Source organism: Pongo pygmaeus, chromosome 15 (genome assembly GCF_028885625.2).
Source record: "Pongo pygmaeus isolate AG05252 chromosome 15, NHGRI_mPonPyg2-v2.0_pri, whole genome shotgun sequence".
In the NCBI taxonomy this organism is placed as follows: Eukaryota; Metazoa; Chordata; class Mammalia; order Primates; family Hominidae; genus Pongo; species Pongo pygmaeus.
This window is the reverse complement of record NC_072388.2, coordinates 64835441-64862128: the sequence shown is the minus strand read 5'-3', so window position 1 is coordinate 64862128 and position 26688 is coordinate 64835441. Positions and strand designations below refer to the sequence as shown.

The following is a 26688-nucleotide window of genomic DNA, read 5'->3' as shown; positions in this document are numbered from 1 at the left end:
TTCTTACCCCAGTTAGGAGGCCAGATCCAACTATCACACCTGTGCTACTCTTAGCCTTAAGAGAGAAAAGCAGGCTGCCTTGGCTTAGCTGCCTCAGCAACCTGGTGATCTGAAAATACCGAGCACCACTGATTCCTGGGCACTGCAGATGGCAATGCACAAGTCTGCCATCAGAATATTATGTTCTAGAGAAGAGAGCCAGGTCATAGACACGAAAATGAATCAATGAAAAGAGGAGACAAGGAGTATTGTGAAGGGGGCCAGAGGTGGTGAAGCTATTCTCAGTCATGACATTTAGGCTGAAACAGAATGATGAGAAGGAAGCAGCCATGCAAACATCTGGAGGAATGGATTTCCAAGGGGGAAGAAAGAGAAGTGCAAAGGCTCTAAAACAGGAAGGAATTCAGCCTCTTTCCCGGACTGAAAGATGATTGCATAGCTAGAGCGAAGAGAAGAAAGGGAGAGTGAAGAAAGAAAACCACAGAAGTGGGCACAGCCAGATCAGGCAGGGTCTTGCAGGCTATAGTAAGGGGCTGGTATTTTATTCTACATGTGAAAAGATCCCCTGAAGCCATCTCTACAGCATTCTGACATCTGTCCTGCTATGGTCTATTGGAAAATATACGTGAGGATTTTCCCCTTCCACAGAAACTGAAGGGAAGCCTGGCACTTGAGCTGTCTACCTGCTCCTCCTCCCCCAGCCCCGTCCCCAAATCCTTGGGTGTCTATATAGCCATACCCTTGGCTTAGCTGGGAATAGGGCAAGACACAGAGTCCCCTCTTAGAGACACCCCTCATACCTAACCACCTTGTCAGCAAAAATTGTGAAAGACTTTGGAAATAGGCAAAATTGATTAGTGGGTGTCCAATCTAGAGCACCCTTTTGGGTCATCTTTTATTACCAACTATTGTACAACTCTGTCAAGATGTGGAATTCTGGTACTAATGCAAGTGATTCTGGTCCATGGGAATGCAAACTGTGTCCAGGGGGTGGAATTTGATTATTTCTCTGTAGAAATTGATCAATTTTGTATTTATCTGTATTTATTTCAGCATTTCTGATGTTCTATATATGTGATGTTTTAAAAATTCTCCTTTGAACTAGTTATAACATCTTACCAGTTTCCTCGTTAATGATGACAAGTTTATTTTGTATTTGTGAGTCAAGATTTTGCCTTTTATAAAAAAGTATTATTTGGGAACCTTAACCTCCTCTCTGTTCTTTCTCCCCTGCCCTCTTTTTCTTATTCTCTTGTTCTAAACAATCACAAGACCCAAAGGTAAGTGAAAGGTAGATGGCATTCTTGTTCATATACAGAGGAAACAACTGGAGCTTGGGGGAGTGAAGACACCTTTGGTTTGCTGACTCCTGTTCTGGGGCTCCATGGTAAGTGGAAGAAAAGCACAGCCTCATAGGTTCTTTGGGAAATGCTTTGAAGTATTCTTGGGAATAAGGAGGGGGTCTATTCCTGGGATGTAAATTTCCTGCAATGTACAATGCAACCCCCCCCCCGCCCCCATCAAATGAAGATTATCCTGCTATAAATGCCAGGAGCACCCTCAGGGAGAAACACTGTACTTGGACAACATAGATCTACAGAACGTTGCTCTTGCATATGGGGGCTTTAATGACAGCCCCCAAGAATCCAGCTGGGACCCAGACAAACATTTTATTCATTTACCAAATCACTAACCCAGAGCCAGTTTTATGGTCATATGCCCCCTGCCAGACATGCAAAAAAAGGTTTATGGCCTTCAGTAAAGACTTTTCTCTATTGAGTTGAGTATATATTGTTTTAAACTCCAGCATCCTCTAGTAAGATTTATATTCTTGCTTTGCTTAAGAGTCACATTTTAATGTGGCAATAAAAACAAGTAAGATTTGTCTCATTGGAAGGCATCCTGTTTAGTTAATTTTCAGACCCCATGCTGCAAATCACTGCATTGGGTTTCTTGTACCCAGAGAAAGCTGCTGTTTCTTCCTCTCCTCACATGAGTCACATGAGCCTGACAGCCATGTTGAAGGAGAAGATCTGGAGCTAGAGGCAGTGGGGAGGGGAAAGTAAGAAGGAGGAAACTGCCCTATATTGTGCAACACCTTCCACAAAGCCTGCAATGTATGCATCAGTTCCCTTGGAGGCAGTGTGGTGAATGGACAGTGTCCCAATTCTGAAGTCAGATCTGGAATCCCAGCCCTGAATTTACCAGCTCTGTGACCTTGGGTTGTTTAATGTCTCTGAATTTCCAGTCCCCTCCCGTCCCCCACATAGATTATAATGATGCTATATCAATCTTCCTGGCTTTGTTTTGAACATTATATTAGGTAATGGATTTAAAGAAGCTGGCATCAGAAAAAGCAAGCAGTTCATGTTGGATCTTTCCCCAGTAAAGGCTGACAACCTTGACAGGCATCCAGCACAATGTGCCTGACACTTGCCAGGGGTCACCAGAACTACAGGCAAGTAGCCAGATAAGTGGGAGCAGACAAGCAGGCATTGGGGGCTTAGGGATTCAGGCAAGAGTCTGAGCAGCAAGGAGCGAGGACCCAGGCAGGATTAGGGACAGAGGAGGTCAGGAGCAATACAGAGAAGGGGTGACAGGCACACAAGTGAAGAACAACAGTGGGCTTGTTATTAGCCCAGTTAGCTTCTGGGGTATTTCTGGATCAAGACCAGGAAGGTCAGAGACAGCAGGTCGAAGACAATGGGCTGCTTCACTTGACAAGGAAAGTGGTATGTGTTGGGCAGGGTGAAGAATCGAGGGCTGCTAGGCAGAGGCAAACCAAATAAGTCCCTCTGCAGGACCCTTCCGTATACAGCACAATCTTCCCCTTAAGTAGACCTTGGTTTCCCAGCCTTCTCCACCCACAGTGCACATGAGCAGTGCTAAGGGCATCCCGACAATACAGGATGGCAGCTGTGATGCATCAATGATTTAAGCATCCATTTAGGAGGAGCCTCTATGCCCTAACAATAATTTGTATACCCTTGGGGCTTTCAAATAGGTTTTATCTCTAGTGTCAACTCTGAACAATTGGTAGTGGCTGCCTGAAATATATTTCTGTAGAGAAATATTTTGAAGGCCACATTTGAGAAGAATGCTGTGATTGATTATTTATGTCTGCCAAGGGCTTAGAAATGATGAGTGGAGGTATACTTGCTATCTTTTAGCTTGAAGTAATGCAGCCAATTCCTCCTAGCTGGTGTGCAGCTGGAGCATGCCTATAAGGTGCTAGTGGAGGAAGTTATTCATTCGTGTATTCATTTATTCAGCATTCTCAGAATAGCCTCCATCAGCAGCACTGCCGCACTGGAGGAAGAGAGGAGGTCCTGTAGAAGGAAGTTCTGGGGACTCTCAGAGCTGTTTTCCAGACTCGAGTATGCTTTGGCACTTCATTTAGATTCAACATCAGTAAATAACCCTGGGAACTAGAAATTATTATCAACCCAGTTTTTCAGGATAGAAAACTGAGGTTAATTTTGGTTTGGAAACAGCCAGTGGAATAATTCCTACCATAATAATTATCATGTCCTAAACTGCAGTCATTTGCATCTTTCACTGAGGGCCCTGAAGAGAACAAGATCATGCTTGTTAGAAGACATTTGCCCTCTGTGTTATTTAAGGTCAGCCTTTCTGACATATCAGCCAGCCCTCAGCCAAGCTCTGAGCAATACCTAAACTCAGGGAATGCGTATTCAGTGAATTGGCCCATATTTTATCTCCCTACAAAATAGCTATTTAAATATCCCTCGAGTATGCACTTTCTGAATCATTATGGCTTCAGGGTGCATCAATTACACTAATTTGGGAAAGTGATCAAATTCATGCAGGGCTGTTATTTTTAAGGAAAAGACATTTTAGTGTATTGATGGGATATTGGTGTCCGGAGTATATAGATTTCCAGTTATCTCCTGTCATGGCAAGAGTCCATCGGTTTCCTTTAAGAGATGGAGAACACATTATGCCTGCTATTAACAAAGATCAATTTCAGTAAAGGAAGACATTCAACACAAGGGAATTGAACTGAGCTGGGAATAAATGATGTAATGTTTGAAGCAATAAGGGATAAGTCATGCTGGGACTCCAAGTTCTTGTATAAATGATGATTAAATGGATTTTTTGTCCCTGCTTTTTGCTAGGGGTGATTTTTCTTTACTGTAAAGCATAATGTATCTCTTTCAGCCTTGTCAGCAAAGTATGCAGCTCATAATTGGACTTCTTAAAGATTTCAGATTTCTTTGGTCCTAACGTGAAGGGAGGGTCTTATCTTTATTGCCAACTCATTTCTACTCTTCAAACCAAAGTGACAGTCTTTTATAAGAATTTGGCTTTGGGTGTTATCTTTCAAGAAAACTGTATTCCAAACTTCAATACAGTGAACAGAGTTACAAAGACACCATGAGGATAATATGGAAGATTTTGGAAATAGAATACAGATAAGCTCTCTGTGAGATGTGAGATGCAGTGAAAAAAAATGACAAGATGAATAGGAACAATAGTGGTGCAGGATTTCTATCAACGTCTCTATGGGAAAAAGTCAAACCAAACCAGACTTTTTCATTTTTCCTGTGAATACATTTTGCGGGGAGCGGGGAGGCAGTCCACAAAAGCTATTTAGCTATTTAAGCATCTCATAACAATATGTAGAGCTGGGAACGACCTCAGATAGTTCAACAGATAAGAATACTAATACCCAGGGAGGGAACGTGACTTACCCAAGATCACAGTTTCTCTTCCTTCTGGCTTGAGGTATTTCTTCGTAGCTAATTTAGGAAATTTCATTTTTTAAAAGGAGCACCATTCCAATTTTTTTCAATTTTGTTTTTGATGGTGATATTGATTTCTGAATATGCACCAAAAACTAGCACCATGATTGGATGCCAGAAGTTCTAACTTGGAACTAAATTGAATGCTGAGTTTCTGATTCCATGTTTCTTGGGGATGATGTGGCAAGCATACAAAAAGCACATTTTCACAGAGCAACATTTGGAGGCCAGGCAAAAAAAGAGAAAAATTATATTTAAAAAATTAGTTTTGGTTTATCAAGTAATAGCTCTTTTCTTACCAGCACCCTCCCAAGATGGAGGACTGGGAAGCAAAAAGAGAGAAGGGTTGAACTACCTGAGGATTGGCATTTGTGATGTCTCCAGCTCAGAGACACAGTCATGGAGGAGCCAAGGTCTAAACCAGAAGAGAAGAACCAAGCACCTCACTCTTATTTTTATTTTTGTCCATGCCAACATTTTTCTCCATCTAACCTTTAGATGGGTTCTTTTAAGGACTTACTCCATAATGAAGATGTTTGCTGGGAGCCACAGTTCTCAACCTCAGAGAAAGACACACCCAGAGTTTTCTTGAGCAGAGACAGAGCTGCCATCCTGACACCTAGAATAAGAACTCTGAGGTGGGGCTTCAGAAGTTTTATTCTTCGGGAGCTACTTATAGCAGAAAAGGTGTGCAGTGCTTATTAATGGAGAACACACACAAGATGGCAGCCCAGAGGTCTGGGCTCCAATCAGAGCACTTCTGTCTACCAGCTCCATGTTCTCTGGAAAAATCTACTTCCTGTCATGAGACTAACTGACCTCTAGGTCCATGGGGACAGATCATCCAACAGCCCAGTCCATATTCTCACCCCTGTTATCCCCTCTGCCTTATCCACCAACTGCCACCATCACATCAGGAAACATGCCATCCTCCTCCCTCTCTTTGCACTGCCTTAGATTTGGAATCTCCACTCCTGGTGTATTAGAGTTCTCTAGAGGGACAGGACTAATAGGATAGATGAATATTTGAATGGGAGTTTATTAAGGAGTATTGACTCACACCATCACAGGGTGAAGTGTCACAATAGGCCATCTGCAACTTGAGGAGCAAGGAAGCCTGTCCGAGTCCCAAAACCTCAAAAGTAGGGAAGCCAACAGTGCAGCCTTCAGTCTGTGGCCAAAGGCTCAAGAGCCCCTGGCAAACCACTGGTATAGGTCCAAGAATCCAGAAGCTGAAGAACTTAGAGTCTGATGTTCAAGGGTAGGAAGCATCCAGCACGGGAGAAAGATGAAGGCCTAAAGACTCAGCCAGTCTAGTCCTACCACATTCCTCTGCCTGCTTATATTCTAGACTTGCTGCAGCTGACTAGATGGTGCCCACCCAGATTGAGGGTGGGCCTTCCTTTCCCAGTTCACTGACTTGAAAGTTAACCTCCTTTGGCAACACCCTCATAGACACACCCAGGAACAATACTTTGCATCCTTCAATCCGATCAAGTTATCACTCAATATTAACCATCACACCTGGCCATCTCCCTATTCCTCCCACACATCTCTAGTCCCACCAGAGCTGCCATCTAGTCCCTCCATCCTTCAAGATCTCCAGTTCCCTGACTCTGCAGAGCCTCCCAGCATTTTCTGGCTTTCCTTCCTTTTCTACCTATGTTCTTCATGGGTAGTCACTTCAATAACACTCTTCCTAATACCCTTATCTGCCTCTGGAGCTGTCCTTCCTCTGATCGTCAGCACAACAATTCCAACTCTGGACAAATCCAACCATCCGCTTCCTCAGATCCTGCTTCTTAGTGGTGCCTGTGAAAACTTATCATGGTGCCTGCCTTACAAATTAAAGATGCCAACCCCTTGGCAACTGAAGTTTCCAATCTGGTTCCAAATGACTGTTTTAAACCTTTAGCACTCTCCTCAAGCCTTCCACTCCATTCCTAGTCCTGGTTTCTTTCCTGTCATTTGCAGCAGATGACTTGGCTTTCTATTTCCTGAGAAAGAGGTCAGCAGGAGTTGGGCTAATACAGTTTCATGAAGTCTGAATGTCCTGTATTGGGAGACAAGAGGGCAGTTCAGACCAGGGTAGCATGAGCCAGAAGGAAGAACATTCTTTAGCCATCAGAGAGGATGAGAAACTAGATGGCTCTTCAAGGTGGGTCCCAGTGCAGGAGGTCCTGAGGCCGAGGCAGCAGGGTTCATGAGATACCTTTCGACAGGACTAGTTCCATGCCTCATGGAATTTCTAGTTGGATTCAAATCCCAAGATTTTTTAGTTTCTCCTCTACCTGAAACTCTTAAATTGTCCAAATCACAAATAAATTTGCTTTGAAAGGCATTTCTGGATATAGAGTGAAAGAAAAGATGTCACATAATAAAGGTGTCTTTTTTATATTGAGTTGAGCTACAGGAGTCCTTCTCTGAAATTCTGTAACTCAAATAGAGTTCTGAGCCAATTATTTCCCCTTTTGTTTTCATCCTCTGGCTTCCCCACATGTGTAGAATTTTAGCCTGAAGAAAGATTTTTGGCTAGGGATTCTGCTCAAGCCATGGAGTTGTGAAGGAGATTCTGACAGATCAGAAGTACACTACGTGGAGGGGCCCTATTATGGTTGGCTTCTCTGCCTCACTTTGTTTTTACTCCGCTTGTTTTTTGATGATTCCTAAGCAGGATGGAAGAAAGTAATGACCAAGAGCAAAGAGCATCGCTTATTTTACTTCTTTTGGTCATAAGGTCTGGGTGTCTTTTGGCTCTTCCCCAACGCAGGAAGATAATCCATAGCAAGTTATATTTTAGGTGCAATTTTTGGGAATCAATTTCTCGTTGTGGAAGTCAGTAGTTCTGTGCACATACAGGCCCTAGGGACAGCACGGCCAATGAGAAAGACTTTATCCTACACAAAAGTTCCTAGACAAAGTACAGATGTTGAGCCTTTCCCCAGGGAGTAGCAAGGGCAAGTGTAGCAAGAGGGAGAGAAAGATTACAAAGTGGACAATATAAGGATTACGAAGTGGACAAAAGAAAGCACCTGCCCAACCTCTTAGCTGAGTCAGCAACCTTGCAACGCCAATGGAGTCAGTGGGTCTCCTTTCTTAAAAGCTGAATGAGAGCTAAGGTGGGGAATAGATACTGGGTAATGGTTAGCAGGAGATAGACCCACCACTAAAAGCAGGAGCTATTGGTCAGTGGAATAGCTGTGGGCCAGGGCTTCTCTTCAGATATATTTATTAAACCAGGGACATGTTTAAGTTTCAAACAAAATTTATTTAAATGAGTTTATATCCTTTAATAAGCCATGATATTTGTTATTTAAAGAAGCCTAGACAAATTATTCTGAAATAAAAGTTATTAAATTTTGTTATGTCAGTAAATATGGTTATCCATGAGGTTGTTTATGGTAGATACTCTCACCTATTTCTAAAAGAGGGTTTGGGGTGGAGCCAAGATGGCCAAATAGGAACAGCTCCGGTCTACAGCTCCCAGTGTGAGCGACGCAGAAGACGGGTGATTTCTGCATTTCCAACTGAGGTACCAGGTTCATCTCACTAGGGAGTGCCAGACAGTGTGTGCAGGACAGTGGGTGAAGCACACTGTGCGTGAGCCAAAGCAGGGCGAGGCATTGCCTCACTCGGGAAGCGCAAGGGGTCAGGGAGTTCCCTTTCCTAGTCAAAGGAAGGGGTGACAGATGGCACCTGGAAAATCGGGTCACTCCCACCCTAATACTGCGCTTTTCCAACGGGCTTAAAAAACGGCACACCAGGAGATTATATCCCGCACCTGGCTCGGAGGGTCCTACGCCCACAGAGTCTCACTGATAGCTAGCACAGCAGTCTGAAATCAAACTGCAAGGCAGCAGCGTGGCTGGGGGAGGGGTGCCTGCCATTGCCCAGGCTTGATTAGGTAAACAAAGCAGCCAGGAAGCTCGAACTGGGTGGAGCCCACCACAGCTCAAGGAGGCCTGCCTGCCTCTGTAGGCTCCACCTCTGGGGGCAGGGAACAGACAAACAAAAAGACAGCAGTAACCTCTGCAGACTTAAATGTCCCTGTCTGACAGCTTTGAAGAGAGTAGTGGTTCTCCCAGCACGCAGCTGGAGATCTGAGAACAGGCAGACTGCCTCCTCAAGTGGGTCCTGGACCCCCGAGCAGCCGAACTGGGAGGCATCCCCCAGTAGGGGCAGACTGACACCTCAAATGGCCGGGTACTCCTCTGAGACAAAACTTCCAGAGGAACGATCAGGCAGCAGCATTTGCAGTTCACCAAGATCTGCTATTCTACAGCCACCGCTGTTCTGCAGCCACCACTGCTGATACCCAGGCAAACAGGGTCTGGAGTGGACCTCTAGCAAACTTCTGCAGCTGAGGGACCTGTCTGTTAGAAGGAAAACTAACAAACAGAAAGGACATCCACACCAAAAACCCTTCTGTACGTCACCATCATCAAAGACCAAAAGTAGATAAAACCACAAAGATGGGGAAAAAACAGAGCAGAAAAACTGGAAACTCCAAAAAGCAGAGCACCTCTCCTCCAAAGGAACGCAGCTCCTCACCAGCAACGGAACAAAGCTGGATGGAGAATGACTTTGATGAGCTGAGAGAAGAAGGCTTCAGACAATCAAACTACTCCAAGCTACAGGAGGAAATTCAAACCAATGGCAAAGAAGTTAAAAACTGTGAAAAAAATTAGATGAATGGATAACTAGAATAACCAACACAGAGAAGACCTTAAAGGAGCTGATGGAGCTGAAAGCCAAGGCTCGAGAACTAGGCGAAGAATACAGAAGCCTCAGGAGCCGATGCAATCAACTGGAAGAAAGGGTATCAGTGATGGAAGACGAAATGAATGAAATGAAGTGAGAAGGGAAGTTTAGAGAAAAAAGAATAAAAAGAAATGACCAAGCCTCCAAGAAATATGGGACTATGTGAAAAGACCAAATCTATGTCTGATTGGTGTACCTGAAAGTGACGGAGAGAATGGAACCAAGTTGGAAAACACTCTGCAGGATATTATCCAGGAGAACTTCCCCGATCTAGCAAGGCAGGCCAACATTCAGATTCAGGAAATACAGAGAACGCCACAAAGATACTCCTCTAGAAGAACAACTCCAAGACACGTAATTGTCAGATTCACCGAAGTTGAAATGAAGGAAAAAATGTTAAGGGCAGCCAGAGAGAAAGGTCGGGTTACCCACAAAGGGAAGCCCATCAGACTAACAGCAGATCTCTCAGCAGAAACTCTACAAGCCAGAAGACAGTGGGGGCCAATATTCAACACTCCTAAGAAAAGAATTTTCAACCCAGAATTTCATATCCAGCCAAACTAAGCTTCATAAGTGAAGGAGAAATAAAATCCTTTACAGACAAGCAAATGCTGAGAGATTTTTGTCACCACCAGGCCTGCCCTAAAAGAGCTCCTGAAGGAAGCACTAAACATGGAAAGGAACAACCGGTACCAGCCGCTGCAAAAACCTGCCAAATTGTAAAGACCATCAAGGCTAGGAAGAAACTGCATCAACTAACGAGCAAAATAACCAGCTAACATCATAATGACAGGACCAAATACACACATAACAATATTAACTTTAAATGTAAATGGGCTAAATGCTCCAATTAAAAGACACAGACTGGCAAATTGGATAAAGAGTCAAGACCCATCAGTGTGCTGTATTCAGGAAACCCATCTCACATGCAGAGACACAGATAGGCTCAAAATAAAGGGATGGAGGAAGATCTACCAAACAAATGGAAAACAAAAAAAGGCAGGGGTTGCAATCCTAGTCTCTGATAAAACAGACTTTAAACCAACGAAGATCAAAAGAAAGAAGGCCATTACATAATGGTAAAGGGATCAATTCAACAAGAAGAGCTAACTATCCTAAATATATATGCACCCAATACAGGAGCACCCAGATTCATAAAGAAAGTCCTTAGTGACCTACAAAGAGACTTAGACTCTCACAAAATAATAATGGGAGACTTTAACACCCATTATTATTAATGTTTAACTGTCAACATTAGACAGATCAACGAGACAGAAAGTTAACAAGGATACCCAGGAATTGAACTCAGCTCTGCACCAAGTGGACCTAATAGACATCTACAGAACTCTCCACCCCAAATCAACAGAATATACATTTTTTTCAGCACCACATCACACCCATTCCAAAATTGACCACATAGTTGGAAGTAAAGCACTCCTCAGCAAACGTAAAAGAACAGAAATTATAACAAACTGTCTCTCAGACCACAGTGCAATCAAACTAGAACTCAGGACTAAGAAACTCACTCAAAACTGCTCAACTACATGGATATTGAACAACCTGCTCCTGAATGAGTACTGGGTAAATAACGAAATGAAGGCAGAAATAAAGATGTTCTTTGAAACCAACGAGAACAAAGACAACATACCAGAATCTCTGGGACACATTCAAAGCAGTGTGTAGAGGGAAATTTATAGCACTAAATGCCCACAAGAGAAAGCAGGAAAGATCCAAAATTGGCACCTTAATGTCACAATTAAAAGAACTAGAAAAGCAAGAGCAAACACATTCAAAAGCCAGCAGAAGGCAAGAAATAACTAAAATCAGAGCAGAACTGAAGGAAACAGAAACACAAAAAACCCTTCAAAAAATTAATGAATCCAGGAGCTGGTTTTTTGGAAAGATCAACAAAATCGATAGACCACTAGCAAGACTAATAAAGAAGAAAAGAGAGAAGAATCAAATAGACGCAATAAAAAATGACAAAGGGGATATCACCACTGTTCCCACAGAAATACAAACTACCATCAGAGAATACTACAAACACCTCTATGCAAATAAACTAGAAAATCTAGAAGAAATGGATAAATTCCTTGACACATACACCCTCCCAAGACTAAACCAGGAAGAAGTTGAATCTCTAAATAGACCAATAACAGGCTCTGAAATTGTGGCAATAATCAATAGCTTACCAACCAAAAAAAGTCCAGGACCAGATGGATTCACAGCCGAATTCTACCAGAGGTACAAGGAGGAGCTGGTACCATTCCTTCTGAAACTATTCCCATCAATAGAAGAAGAGGGAATCCTCCCTAACTTGTTTTATGAGGCCAGCATCATCCTGATACCAAAGCCTGGCAGAGACACAACCAAAAACAGAGAATTTTAGACCAATATCCTTGATGAACACTGTTGCAAAAATCCTCAATAAAATACTGGCAAACTGAATCCAACAGCACATCAAAAAGCTTATCTACCATGATCAAGTGGGCTTCATCCCTGGGATGCAAGGCTGGTTCAACATTCGCAAATCAATAAATGTAATCCAGCATATAAACAGAACCAGAGACAAAAACCACATGATTATCTCAATAGATGCAGAAAAGACCTTTGAGAAAATTCAACAACCCTTCATGCTAAAAACTCTCAATAAATTAGGTATTGATGGGATGTATCTCAAAATAATAAGAGCTATCTATGACAAACCCACAGCCAATATCATACTGAATGGGCAAAAACTGGAAGCATTCCCTTTGAAAACTGGCACAAGACAGGGATGCCCTCTCTCACCACTCCTATTCAACATAGTGTTAGAAGTTCTGGCCAGGGCAATTAGGCAGGAGAAGGAAATAAAGGGTATTCAATTAGGAAAAGACGAAGTCAAATTGTCCCTGTTTGCAGATGACATGATTGTATATCTAGAAAACCCCATTGTCTCAGCCCAAAATCTCCTTAAGCTGATAAGCAACTTCAGAAAAGTCTCAGGACACAAAATCAATGTACAAAAATCACAAGCATTCTTATACACCAATAACAGACAGACAGCCAAATCATGAGTGAGCTCCCATTCACAATTGCTTCAAAGAGAGTAAAATACCTGGGAATCCAACTTACAAGGGACGTGAAAGACCTCTTCAAGGAGAACTACAAACCACTGCTCAATGAAATAAAAGAGGATACAAACAAATGGAAGAACATTCCGTGTTCATGGGTAGGAAGAATCAATATCGTGAAAATGGCCATACTGCCCAAGGTAATTTATAGATTCAATGCCATCCACATCAAGCCACCAATGACGTTCTTCACAGAATTGGAAGAAACTACTTTAAAGTTCATATGGAACCAAAAAAGAGCCCGTATCGCCAAGTCAGTCTTAAGTGAAAAGAACAAAGCTGGAGGCATCACGCTACCTGACTTCAAACTATACTACAAGGCTACAGTAACCAAAACAGCATGGTACTGGTACCAAAACAGAGATATAGATCAATGGAACAGAACAGAGCCCTCAGAAATAATGCCACATATCTACAACCATCTGATCTTTGACAAACCTGACAAAAACAAGAAATGGGGAAAGGATTCCCTATTTAATACATGGTGCTGGGAAAACTGGCTAGCCATATGGAGAAAGCTGAAACTGGATCCCTTCCTTACACCTTATACAAAAATTAATTCAAGATGGATTAAAGACTTACATGTTAGACCTAAAACCATAAAAACCCTAGAAGAAAACCTAGGCAATACCATTCAGGACATAGGCATGGGCAAGGACTTCATGTCTAAAACACCAAAAGCAATGGCAACAAAAGCCAAAATTGACAAATGGGATCTAATTAAACTAAAGAGCTTCTGCACAGCAAAAGAAACTACCATCAGAGTGAACAGGCAACCTACAAAATGGGAGAAAATTTTTGCAACCTACTCATCTGACAAAGGGCTAATATCCAGATTTTACAATGAATTCAAACAAATTTATAAGAAAAAAACAAACAACCCCATCAAAAAGTGAGCGAAGGATATGAACAGACACTTCTCAAAAGAAGACATTTATGCAGCCAAAAAACACACGAAAAAATGCTCATCATCACTGGCCATCAGAGAAATGCAAATCAAAAAACCACAATGAGATACCATCTCACACCAGTTAGAATGGCAATCATTAAAAAGTCAGGAAACAACAGGTGCTGGAGAGGATGTGGAGAAATAGGAACACTTTTACACTGTTGGTGGGACTGTAAACTAGTTCAACCCTTGTGGAAGTCAGTGTGGCAATTCCTCAGGGATCTAGAACTAGAAATACCATTTGACCCAGCCATCCCATTACTTGGTATATACCCAAAGGATTATAAATCATGCTGCTATAAAGACACATGCACACGTATGTTTATTGCGGCATTATTCACAATAGCAAAGACTTGGAACCAACCCAAATGTCCAACAACGATAGACTGGATTAAGAAAATGTGGCACATATACACCATGGAATACTGTGCACCCATAAAAAATGATGAGTTCGTGTCCTTTGTAGGGACATGGATGAAACTGGAAACCATCATTCTCAGCAAACTATCACAAGGACAAAAAACCAAACACCACATGTTCTCACTCATAGGTGGGAATTGAACAATGAGAACACATGGACACAGAAAGGGGAATACCACACACCGGGGACTATTGTGGGTTGGGGGGAGGAGGGAGGGATAGCATTAGGAGATATACCTAATGCTAAATGAGGAGTTAATGGGTGCAGCACACCACATGGCACATGTATACATATGTAACAAACCTGTACATTGTGCACATGTACCCTAAAACTTAAAGTATAATAATAAATAAAAATAAAAATAACTAAAAAAAAAAAGGGGGGGAGGTTGGTCAGGCATGGTGGCTCACGCCTGTAATCTCAGCACTTTGGGAGGCCAAGGCATGCAGATCGCTTGAGGCCAGCAGTTTGAGACCAGCCTGGCCAACATGGTGAAACGCCATGTCAACTAAAAATACAAAAAAGTAGCCAGGCATAGTGGTACAGGCCTGTAGTCCCAGCTACTGAGGAGGCTGAGGCAGGAGAATCACTTGAACCCTGGAGGTGGAGGTTGCAGTGAGCCGAGATCACTCCATTGCGCTCCAGCCTGGGTGACAAGAGCAAAACTCTGTCTCAAAAATAAATAGATAGATAGATAAATAAATAAATAAATAAATAAATAAATAAAAGGGGTTTAAAGAAAAACAACAAAAGAGGATTTGTAGTGACATTTTCCATCTCTCATCCCTTTGGGTTTTGTTGACATAGGCTAAGTTCCTTGTTCAGAGTGACCCCGAGTGACCCTCCATGACCACAGCTCTCGCAGGATCCTGGTAACAAGCACAGGGCTGGTAATGGCTTCTGCCCTTAGCAGGTTCTTGGTGCCTTAATATGTCTTATGGGTTCTCTTAACCCTGCCCACACCTTTGTAAGAAGGCTCTTATTAGAGTCTCCTCATTGAATTCTGTTTCTTGGTGGAACTCTCATTGCTATCATCTCCAACATGTTGGAAAATCTATAAATTGTAACAGTTAAAAGAACCTCTGTTCTTGGACAAGATACCACACTTATAAAAAGATAGCCCTGGTGTAGTGCTTTGTAGTTGTTTCATGTGCTGTTTGTTAAATCTCAATTCCGTCTTACAGGAAAGGCAATTGGAGTCACTGGGAGTTTAGGAATTTCTACAGGATCTGTGACTAATTAAGGTTAGGGTAGTCAAGAACTCAGCTGTCCAGCACTCTGCTCCAGCCCAGATTGTTCTGACCCAGCAGCAGCCAAAGGAAGGTGAACCTTTGCTTTATTATTTATCCTTCATTAGTTTCTAAAGACTTGAGAGAGATGCTCCTGCCTAAGTGCCAGCCTTAGCATAACTTCCAAATTGAAAATAACAGGTCTCCCTTGAAGGCCATGTGGTCATCTCCTCTTAATTTCCACACAAGATCCTTGCTGCTTTTTAAAACCATCAGCCTTGCATAGGAGGTTCTGTCTCAAAGATCTTTCAGAAATCTGACAAGAATGGGCAGCTAGGAGAGGTCTCATATCATGCCATCAGCTATGTTTCTCTCCTGCTCTGTCTTGCTCTCTGTTTCTGTTTCCCAGTTTCTCTCTGTACGTCCCTTTGTCTTTCCTATTTTCTTCATGCCTTCCTCTCTTGAGAAGTCTTGTGGGACAGGCTGACAGTCCTTTGCATGTTGAGATACCTAATAACTACTAACAGTGGAAAGCCATCGCCACCCCAGGCCATTACCAGAGCCCAATGAGAGCTGTAGCCACTGAGGCAGGCTCTCTCAGCCCCTGCTAGAGGGGTGACACTGATGCAAGGAGGGGACAACCAAGATATGCCCTGGTCTCCTCCTCCCCTTCTATCTTCTGATCTCCTGCTGGTGCTTCCATTGTCCCAAACCAACTGTAGGCCAGAGTGCAAGGGGATCTGGGTGATGGGGTCTATAGGAGCAGCTTTTGGGGGAACAGTAGTATAGAAAAGGGCAGAGCATGGATGGAAGCAATGGCATGGGTGGAGGTGGGGAACAATTAGAGAATAACCAACACAGGGATGACCCCACCTATTGACAACAGTGAGTCTGGATAGTGGGATGAATGAAAGCTATTTTAGTTCATTACTTTATTACCTCCCCCTGCCCAAATGACAGCTTTGATTCCTTTCTTGATGAATTCCAGAGTCACTCTAAACATCTGTTTTCCTCATTCTCTCCTCTTCTCTGTCTTGTGCTCTGTTGGTCCAGGCAATCTACCAGTGCCTGGACTTGATTCTCTACAACAAAGTTGAATTGGGAGTTGCATCTCCTTGCTCCTGCATTCTTCTTTGCTGAATGCTAAAAAGGAAGGCAGTTTCCATGTAGTTAATATATGATAGATCTATTAACTGAGACTCCTCAGACATGTGGTCCAGTCCATGGGCCCAAACAAAGGAGCAATTGCAAGATGCCATTGCATCCTAATAAAGCTGTGGAAGTGAAACACAGTTGGTGACACAGGTGACAAAGGCAGGCTGTTGAGGTCTGGCTAGTCACAAAGCATTGGTGCTCTGCAGTTTAATAAACCCCACATGGGACACCATGGGGACAGTCACCTTGGTTGCTGGCTGGCCAACTTGTGCACCTGCTTTTCTGGGAGGTGTGGCGAGGAAAGATTTGGGCAGGCCCTTTCAGAACAAAAACTGGTCCAGGCCATGGGGATGCCAGCAGGAGCTCTGCGCCTGGGTATATTTGGAAATGCCCACCCTAGAATAGAGTACCCTGGGTTGGGTCACAGAAATGGGGCTGAGGCTCATTAGTTCCAGCCCCAGCTGATACTGCCAAGCACCAGGTTATGTCCCAACCATCAGATTTCTTTTTATCCACAGTCACAAAATACCTGCAAAACTTCATGCTGTGGGCTTTAGGGAGCAACAGGTTTAGGATACAGATGCTTCAATGCTGATCCTTCTCTCCACAGAAAAACAAGTCAAAGACCCAATCTAGATTGACAGCCTACTGTATGGCAGCACTGCACATTAAAAGAAACAATTTACATTTTTATATGTATTTAGAATTTCAGAACTCAGCAGGTCCTTATTTAGAGACAGAGGAGAAGGAAGATAGAAGAGAGAGGAAGGAAGGGAGAAAGAATACTATGCTTACAAAAGGGATTAAGAGCAAAGACTCTGGAGAGTTTGATCCCAGCCACTTTACCAGCTCTAGGTTTCGGGCAAGAAACATCACCTTTCAGGGCCTTAGCTTCCCAATTTATAGGATAGGAATAAAAATAGTACCTACTCCCTGGGGTTGCAGTGTGGATTAAATGAGTTAGCACATAAAACCCTTAGAGCCATTCCTGGCACAGGGGTTGAGCTCAGTAAATATTAACTGATGCTATTTTTTATATTGTTGGACAATATTGCAGGCCAGAAGCACCATGTTTGTTGGATGAAACACTGTCTTTGCATAGAAAGGACTAAGGCTTTGAGCTTACTAGCCACAGGAACTTGGTCCCTTGACTTCCTCCCTCAGTGTCTTCCATCTATAAAGCAAGGATGCCAATAATCTCTGCCTCATCAGGTGTGTTCTAAGAAGAAAATGAGGCAGCCTTCATGCCTGACCTTCTATTCTCTGTGAAGGAAATTGGAATGGCTGTATTATTTGAAAGTCATAAAATTACTAAGTCACCTCGAGTTTGCCTTCCTTGTTTGCTGAAATTAGAACCTCTGTCAGCTCCCCTCATCCATCCTGAGGTAAATGTTTGCCTTCACAGATGCTCAAGACTCCTGAGAAAAGCCTGTCCAACCTCCACAGCCTCCAGGATGCTGCAGGGTTTCATCCTGAGGCAGATTCACTTCAGAACCCCCACACCTGCTCAGGATAGGACACTGAGGACCAGCCGAGAGCTCAGGCTCCACAAAACGCTCAACAAACTGGGCACGCTGGGCCTGGGAGCTACCCAGGCAGCTGGGCCGTGAGGAGGGCAGGAGCTCCGGCTCCTCTCCAGCTGGCAGGTCTGCTTAATGAGCTGCACTCAGAGCACAGTGACAGGGGATTTTTGATGGGCAGAGTCATTAGCACTCCATTTTAATTATGCCTCCTGGCGTTCCCAATCGCTTTTCTTTCACTTTACCTGACAGCCTACTAGTGGCTCCCAAATGCCAAATGGTAACAAGTAAATTGAATTACTGTAAATGTGGTTGGAAAACAAAGGACATTAGTCTTCTCTTTCAGTGTCAGCTGAGCAAGTCTTGCCTCGCCTCCTTGGGGGCCCAGGAAGGGGGCTTATATCTGAGATTCACTTATGTCTCCGTGGGGTCTAATTTCTAACAACCGGTGCAGACAGCCCATTCAGGAAATGCAAAGAACAACATGTCAGTAGCTCCTTAATGCCTTTCCAGCAAGGAGATAAGGGAATGGAGAGAGAAGAAATACAGCTATCCCCTCCAGGTAGCTCTGAGAAGATGGGGACTAACAGAGAGAGGAAGCATGAGGGGAGAAGGGAAGGGACACGCTCCTCGTTAGGAATTATTTCTAACGTTTCTATGACTATCATTGTGATTAAGAACTGTTCTTTGAGAAGAAAGAGGGATCTCTCAAGATAAAAAGGTTATTCAAGAAGGTTCTGTTCGTAGCAAACTCCACTGACATTTCCCTGAACAATATTTTTTTCCTATATTTCCAAAAGACATTTTTGCAGGGTATATGATTCTTGATGGGTGGTTATTTTCTCTCAGCCTTTTGGAGATAGAATCCCTCCACCTGCTGGCTTCCATTACTGCTGTTGAGGAGGCTAAAGTCAGTCAATTGCTGTTGCTGAGATCCGAGTTTCCTCTCTGGCTGTTTTTAAGATCTTCTCTTTGCCTTTGTTATTAAAGAGGTTTCACTACAATGTGGCAAAATGTTGTTGATGGAAAAAACTAAACTCTGTAAAATACTTGAAGAGGTTTATTCTGAGCCAAATATGTGAACCATGGTCCATGACACAGCCTCAGGAGGTTCTGAGAACATGCGCCCAAAGCAATTGGGTTATAGCTTGGTTTTATACAGTTTAGGGAGACAGAAGTTACTGGCAAAAACATAAATCGATACATGTAAAATAGACATTGGTTCGGCCCAGAAAGGTGGAACATCTTGAAGAGTGAGGGCTTCCTGACTGGCAGTTGGTTGAGAGAGTTAAGCTTTGCCTGAAGAGTTGAAGTCAGTATAAATAAATGCTTGAGTTAAGATGGGGCAGGGGGTTATGGAGCCAAGGTTCTTGTTATATAGATGACACCTCTAAGCAACAGACTTCAGAGAGAATAGATGGTAAATGTCTCTTACTGGACCTTAAAGTGTCAGACTCTTTGGAAAAGACCAAGAAAGTATAGGAGATTCTCTACAGTATGCAAATTTCCTCCACAAGAGATAGCTTTGCAGGGCCATTTCAAAATATGTCAAGGAAATGTATTTTGGGGTAAAATATTTTGATTTCCTTCAGGGCCTGCTGTGTGTCATATGACGCTATGCCAGAGTTAGGTTGGAGCTGGGTATCTTATTGCCACAAAGAATCTGTTTTTTCAGTCTTATGATCTCCCTTTTAATGTTAGTGCTGGTCAGTTGTGCCTAAACTCCTAAGGGAAGAGGGTATAATGAGGTATGTCTGGGCCCCCCTTCCCATCATGGCCTCTCTTGGCCAAGGAGATTCCATTCTGTCAGTGGGGGGGACTTAGAATTTTATTTTTGGTTAACAGTATAAATTTATTTGTATTATCCTGCTTGGAATTTGTTGCAGTTCCAAATCTGGAAAATTCTTGGCCTTTATTCTTCAAACATTGCTTCTCCCCATTTTCTATATTCTCTCTCTGGAACTCCACTTAGACACATGTTTGACTTCTCTGCCCTTCGTATCTTCTTGTTTCTCAGGCTTTTATCTGTGGGAATCCCAGGAGTCTGGTTGAAGGATTTTCCTCCAGAGAGGATTTGCATTTGTTTCTGCCACATGCCAGGGGTGCTTCCAACACTGGGTTGCTTTGAATTAATTTCTCATTAACTAATATCTCTGGGTTTTTCTGGTATACAAAGGTAGTGTTTAAGCTCCAAACCCGTACGGGCACAGGCTTGTGGTTACAAATATTTAAAAGAGATTTTTCATCTTCCAAAGGCCAAAGCAAAAATAGTCACATTTTTTTGTTTGTGCCCTCGTGAAGCAGAATTTTTTCCTAGTGTTTTTTTTTTTTCCCAGTGGGTGTAGCATGTAGGGAATTCCTGCCCTTCCAATTCCCTACCCGGTGGTGATCCATTGTCTGGACACCTGCCCCACCATGGCCATAAAAACCCACAGCTCTAGAAAAGATGATGGGGCCAAGGAACCCCTGGAGGGCAGCTGTTGGCTTCCACAGGCACTTTATTTTCATATTCTGAGCCTTTCTCTACTGTCTCAAAAGTTCTGAATTCTTAAAACATTTTGTTCCGCATTTTAAGTTGTTATTGTTTGCCTGTTTATTTTAGAATGGGAAAGATTTCAGGATTTCTAGTCCACTATATTTTTCACCTTCTGTATTTATAATCACCTCTTGGAAGAATTTATCAGCTTCTCACTCTCTTGATATTCCCTTTGTTCCCAGCACTCTCCTATCGTATGGGAAGAAAATACCTCCTTTTGTATGTTTTATCTCATACATTGCTTAGCCTCTATTTTTATATATATGCTTTATCGTTGCACCTTATGTTAGTATATTAGCATATTCTTATAATGTATTAATACATAAAAATATAATTTTTAACTGATAGGAATATGGAATCATGAGAGTTTGGAGACTCCACTGCCTTTTTTTTTGAGACAGAGTCTTGCTCTGTCACTCAAGCTGGAGTGCAGTGGTGCAATCTCAGTTCACTGCAACCTCTGCCTCCCAGGTTCAAGCAATTCTTCCTCATCAGCTTCCCTAGTAGCTGGGGTTACAGGCGCCCGCCACCACACCCAGCTAATTTTTCTATTTTTAGTAGAGACAGGGTTTCACCATGTTGGCCACGCTGGTCTGGAACTCCCGACCTCAAGTGATTCACCTGCCTCAGCCTCCCAAAGTGCTGGGATTACAGGCATATGCCACCATACCCAGCTTCCACTGCCTTTTAAAGCCCATTGTCTATGTTTTTATGAGTTTTAGGGTTGGAAAGAAAATATTCAGAGCTTTGTGCACACTGAACTCTGCTTCTTCAGACTAAAAACGAAAGGTCTGGCAGGGTTACGCAGACAGACCCTGTACCTCAGGGTGGAGGTGGGTAGGCAGGTAATGTACTTGCCTGGCTGCAGGTTAGAAGACTTTGGTTGACTCTAACTGACCCATGCTCTAAGACTCATTTTCGATTCTTTTCTGTAGCCCATGCTTTTTCATTTCAGCATTTCTGTCTGCTACCTAACAAGCTTTTCTACAGCTTTGATTCACCCTATTGATACCACAATAGTTTAGTTTCTCTGTTTAAAGAAAAAAAATAGAGAACTGGCACACAAAAAAACCTATCAAAACTTTCAAAAACAATTGACAGCTTCTGGCCCCAAATCACCAGTAGAAGCTCACCTGGGTTGTCCTCCAGATATCTTGCCTAGGGCTGTATTTGCTGTGAGCCCCCCACCACCCTTTCAGCAATCTCTGATGCCATGTTCCTCTGCCTGTCTGTCTGCATTCCCATCTGGGTTATGTTTTCAGGCCTCAGAGAGTGCATTTCATCCTGACAGTGGACACAGTGAATGAGGTTCAAGGAAGCCACCTGGCTGAATGACCACAGTTCAAGAAGTCTATTAACAAAAGCTAGAGAATCAGAGCTGTCTTCCCCATTTTGAAACTGAATTGCAGCCTTGGATTCTTTTTTGATTATGATCCCAGTTCTCTCATTTCCTAAAATGACCCCAAATGGGGGTGTAGAAAAATGCTCAGTCTAAGGCTATTTACTGTTTATAGCCTTAGAAGATAGTACACAGAAGACTCATATGATAAATATTACATAAATATATGTGTATCTGTCTGTGTCTGTGTATGTGTAAATTGATACAATCCTTGTGATAGCAATAGCTTTTATGCAGCCATAAATAAGTCTTTAGATGTAGAATTGTGATACTCTGGTTTATTAGTATTAAGGAAACATGGCACAAATGAACAAAACATTTCATGCTACAGCGCTTGTGTGCACTGTTACCTCCATCACATAGACATATGAATGTGCCATGTCATAGGTGAGTCACTCACTCCCAAAGACATTCAAAGCTGAAGCTGGAGCCATTTTTTAATCAGAATCTTCAAGAACTCTGAATCCATTAATGTGGACAAAAACAGGTTCAGACTGCACTGTGCCAATGGGCACTATTACCTCCTGTTCAGTCAAGCGAAATAAACTGGGTCTCCAAATAGGCTTACATTTTCTGAGCTAACAGTCCTCCCCTGTTTATATTTTCTACTTAAGGAGGATATTTTTTTAAAAGCCTATTTCACATAATCAATTTTAGTGGGCCCTTTAAAATGGAAGGTGAGCTGGAGGTAGTTCAGTTTGTTTAACAATAACTTCAGCTTATTGAAGTGAGCATTAGCGTATCATGTCCCCATATGGCAGTCATTAGAGATAGGGGAAACTTGAGAAGCTTATTACTCTGAGATAGCTAGTAAAAGGAATTGAAGACATTTTTATAGGACCTAAAGATAGTGCCAATAAAGTAAGGACAAAATCCATTTGTAGATGATAAGCAAGAGGAGGAAATCTTTGAGAAACTAAAAGGTCTTAGCTCTACAGTATACAAAGTAGAGAAGCTTTCAGGTGAGAAGTCTATGGTTCATGTGCATATTCATTAATGTATTTACCTTTCTCAGTCACTCAGTTAACCAGTGTTTATTAAGCACCTACTATGTTCCTAAATGTGGTGGCTCCTGAGAATACAGTGATAACTAAGGCACAATCCCTGCCTGGAGGAACTCACACATAGATGATAGACTAGGAAAGAGGCCACTGAGTGCAAAGGGATGGAATAAGTGGAAAGGGAGGCAGGGGGTATTGTGCCAGTGCACGTGGGGGTTACAGGAACGCTTCCTACCTGACCTGCTAGAGCAAGGCTGGGGTGTGGGTTGTTCCAGGCAGATGGAGCTAGAGGTACAAAAATATGCAAGGAGAGAGAAAATGGGGTGTCCTTCAGCAACTTCCAAGCAGCTATTTATGGCTTCCACTAGTTCAAGGAAGGGAATGTCAAGAGGTAAAAGCTGGAGAAATAAGCAGGGATCCAGATCACAAAGAACCTTGTATGATTCTTGAAAATGGAATACCCTTAAAAGGTTCTAAGCAGGGGGATGATGTGACCACATATCCATTTTAGAAAGGTGGTGTATTTGTCTGTTCTAACACTGCAAATAAAAACATACCTGAGACTGGATAATTTATTTAAAAAAGCGGTTTAATTAGCTCACAGTTTAGCATGGCTGGGGAGGCCTCAGGAAACTTACAATCATGGTGGAAGGGAAAGCAAACAAGTCCTTCTTCACATGGTGGCAGCGAGGAGAAGTCCCAAGCCAAAGGGGGAAAAGGCCTTATAAAACCATCAGATCTCGTGAGAACTCACTATCATGAGAACAGCATGGAGGTAACTATCCCTATGATTCAATTACCTCCCACCAGGTCCCTCCCATGACACATGGGGGTGATGGGAACTACAATTCAAGATGAGATATGGGTGGAGACACAGTCAAACCATATCAGATGGTATAGGCTGCAGTGTGCAAAATGGATTGGAACAGGGAAAGGTGGACATGGGAGGCAAGTTGGGAGTCTGGTAAAGCAATAAATAATCAAGCCAAAGGATATGAGTGGCCTGAACTAAGGTACCTGACATGGGATAGAAAGAAGTGAACAGACTGAAGATATGCTAGGAAGGTAAAATTAGGACACAGACATGGGTTGAATGTGGAAGAGGAGGAAAGAAAGAAGCTAAAGGGATTTTGGGTTATACCACTGGGTGGGAAATGGTACCACTTACTGAGATAGTGAACAAAAGGGGAAGAGGGAGTTTAAGGGAAACAATGGTGAATTAAATTTTAGATATTTCATGTTTGCCTTTGGGATATCCAATAAACTCTTAGATATATGTATCTGGAGCCCAGGACAGGGAACTGGCAAGACTTAGAGATTTGGGAGTTATCATCTTATTCTTGGTAATGTAGGCAATGAAATATGGATGAAATTACCCTTGGTATGGGGAGAGGAGATCCTAGAACAGAGCCCTAGGGAAGTAACCAATATCAAAGAGATGGAATGAGGGTGAGGAGCCCATGAGGCAGCCTGAGGATCAGTGGAGTAGAAGACCTAGGAGAGTGAGTTGCCACAGGCGCCATGGGAAGAGAGGCTTTGGGAACAAATGGTTTGTCAACAGAGTCAAACGCTACAAAGAGGTCATACAGAATGAAAGAGCAATTGTAAAAGAATTACTGGAGGTGTATACTATCATCAATGGCAAACAGATCATTGGTGGCCTGGGTAAAAGCAGTTTCAGTGGCACAATGGAAGAGGAAATACAGCTGCAGTGAGTTGCAGAGTGAATGGAAGGTGAAAACGTGAAATTTAGAGTAAGAACAACTTTTTCAAGATTCCATATGTGAAGGACATGGGGAGAGGAGGCAATAAGTGCCAGAGGAGAATGACAGGATATAAGGCAATTATTATGAAACTAAATTATTAGGAACTAAATGATAGAAGAGACTTGAAGTGATTCAAATGCTCATGAGAATTAGCCAATAGAGAGGCAAAGTTTCATGAGATGGGAGGAAGAAGGGGCATATGTGAGAAGGTGAGATGGGGGGCTTGCCTGGGTCCTGGGTGCAGAAAGAGGTACTGACCCTGTCAGGAGGACAGACCTGGTGCCAGTTAAAAAACAACCACAAAAACCCAGGAAGGTACACCAATACATGTTGATGCTCTCACATCTGGAATCAACTGACAATCAGCTAACTGGCTCCACTGATCTTGGCTGTACTCAACTCTCTAGGACTCCACAGCTCTCATCTGATCTGGATGAGCCTCATCTGACCCTCCACAAGACCCTCAGCTTCATCCTGGGATGGGTAGACTTGCCTGGACTTGTTTTTTCTCATGGCAATGGCAGAGATGCAATAGAGCAAGATACAATTTCCAAGCCCATCTGCAGCCTCTTCTTATGTCATACCTGCTAATCTCCCACTGACCAAAACAAGTCATGTGGCTGAGCCCAGTGTCAGGTCAGTCCACCCACACATTGCAAAGTTAAATGGCAGAGAGCATGAGGTCACAGATATCTTAACACAGATAAAGAGAAATACAGTTTTGACATTTTGTCAAACACAAGAAGAAAAAGCAGTTTGTAAGAACCCAAGGGAAAAAGACAAAGGCCTAGCCATTCACCCCTCTTTCGTGCAGATCAAGGTGCTGCTGTATTATTTATGTCCGGAAAGGTTAACACTCAACTGTGGTTAATGAGCAAAGTCAGCCTAGATGAGAACACTTCATGATAGGGTCAGCATCACCTTATAAAACTTAATGACAGCAAAGTCAGCTTTATTGCTTTTGTTGAAAGGGGGAAAGCCCTCCACCACCTCCATGAAGTTGGTGGAGTCTGCTCCTGGGCAAAAGAAAAAAAATATTCTCTCCAAAGCTTGTTTATGAGAGAAGATTATTGGACTGTGAAAGAGTTTAATTTAAAGAGCAGGGTGGGGAGACAGGAGTGTCTGCAAAAGTGAGGAAAAGACAGCTCTGGCTTACATCCATATTACACTTGGAAGGGCAAGAAATGAGCTTGTGGATCAATGAAGCCAGGTTTCCAAGGGCTAAACCACAAAGGTAAGAACAGAATGGTGATTCTGTGATGGGGAGTGCTTTCACCATATGCTTCAGACATTCCCGAAAGTTATCATCACCTGCCCTTCTCCCTCCTCTCTATTTTCAGGCAGAACCATTCTATAAATACCTCTCTCTGCTTCTGAAACACCAAAGCACGGCACTGCGAATTATAAACCTTCAGTGTACAAAGGTGTCCATGGTTATCACCTGTGGATCTTGAGCTTACATAAATCAGGGGTCTAGATGAGTCGTTCCCCCTTCTTTCAATTCAGTGTAGTGTGATGTATTCCTCCTCAGGGGCATTGATGGAATATAGTGTCTAATTTTAACTAAACTGTCAGAAACTTAACACATGGCTTTAAAAGTTTCCTGCAAAGAAACAGCAGTTGGGAGATTTGCTGGCCTCAGACAGGAGAACAGACCTAGTGCCAGTTAACAACCACAAAGACCCAGGCAAGTACACTGATACATGTTGTTGCTCCCACCACTGGAATCAACTGAGGGTTGGCTAAGGGGCGCCACTGATCTTGGCTGAACTCACCTGTCTGGGACTCCACAGCTGTCAGCTTACCTGGGACTCCAGCAGCTGTCAGCTTATCTGCTACACAGGACCCTCAGCCTCATCCTGGGACTGGTAGACTTGCCCAGGCTTGTTTTCCTCATGGTGATGGCGTAGATGCAAGAGGACAAGCTCCAATGCCCAAGCCCATCTGCAGCCTCTTCTTGTGTCATGTCTGCTAATCTCCCACTGACCAAAAACAACAGGGAAATTGCTGGGCTGATAAGCAGCCCACCACAAGAACAAGCTCTTGGTCAGCCACACTGCAAAGTGACACAG

The 26688-nt window shown here is 43.0% G+C and overlaps 1 long non-coding RNA gene across 1 annotated transcript in view; it reads right to left on the bottom strand.

The window, feature by feature from the left end:
* LOC129012677 (uncharacterized) overlaps positions 1–26474 on the bottom strand; it is a 44311-nt gene extending 17837 nt beyond the window's left edge. The window contains exon 1 of the long non-coding RNA XR_008493676.1: positions 26392–26474. This is a non-coding gene — a long non-coding RNA (uncharacterized LOC129012677). The remainder of the gene's footprint in view (positions 1–26391) is intronic.
* Between the last annotated feature and the right edge of the window lie 214 nt (positions 26475–26688).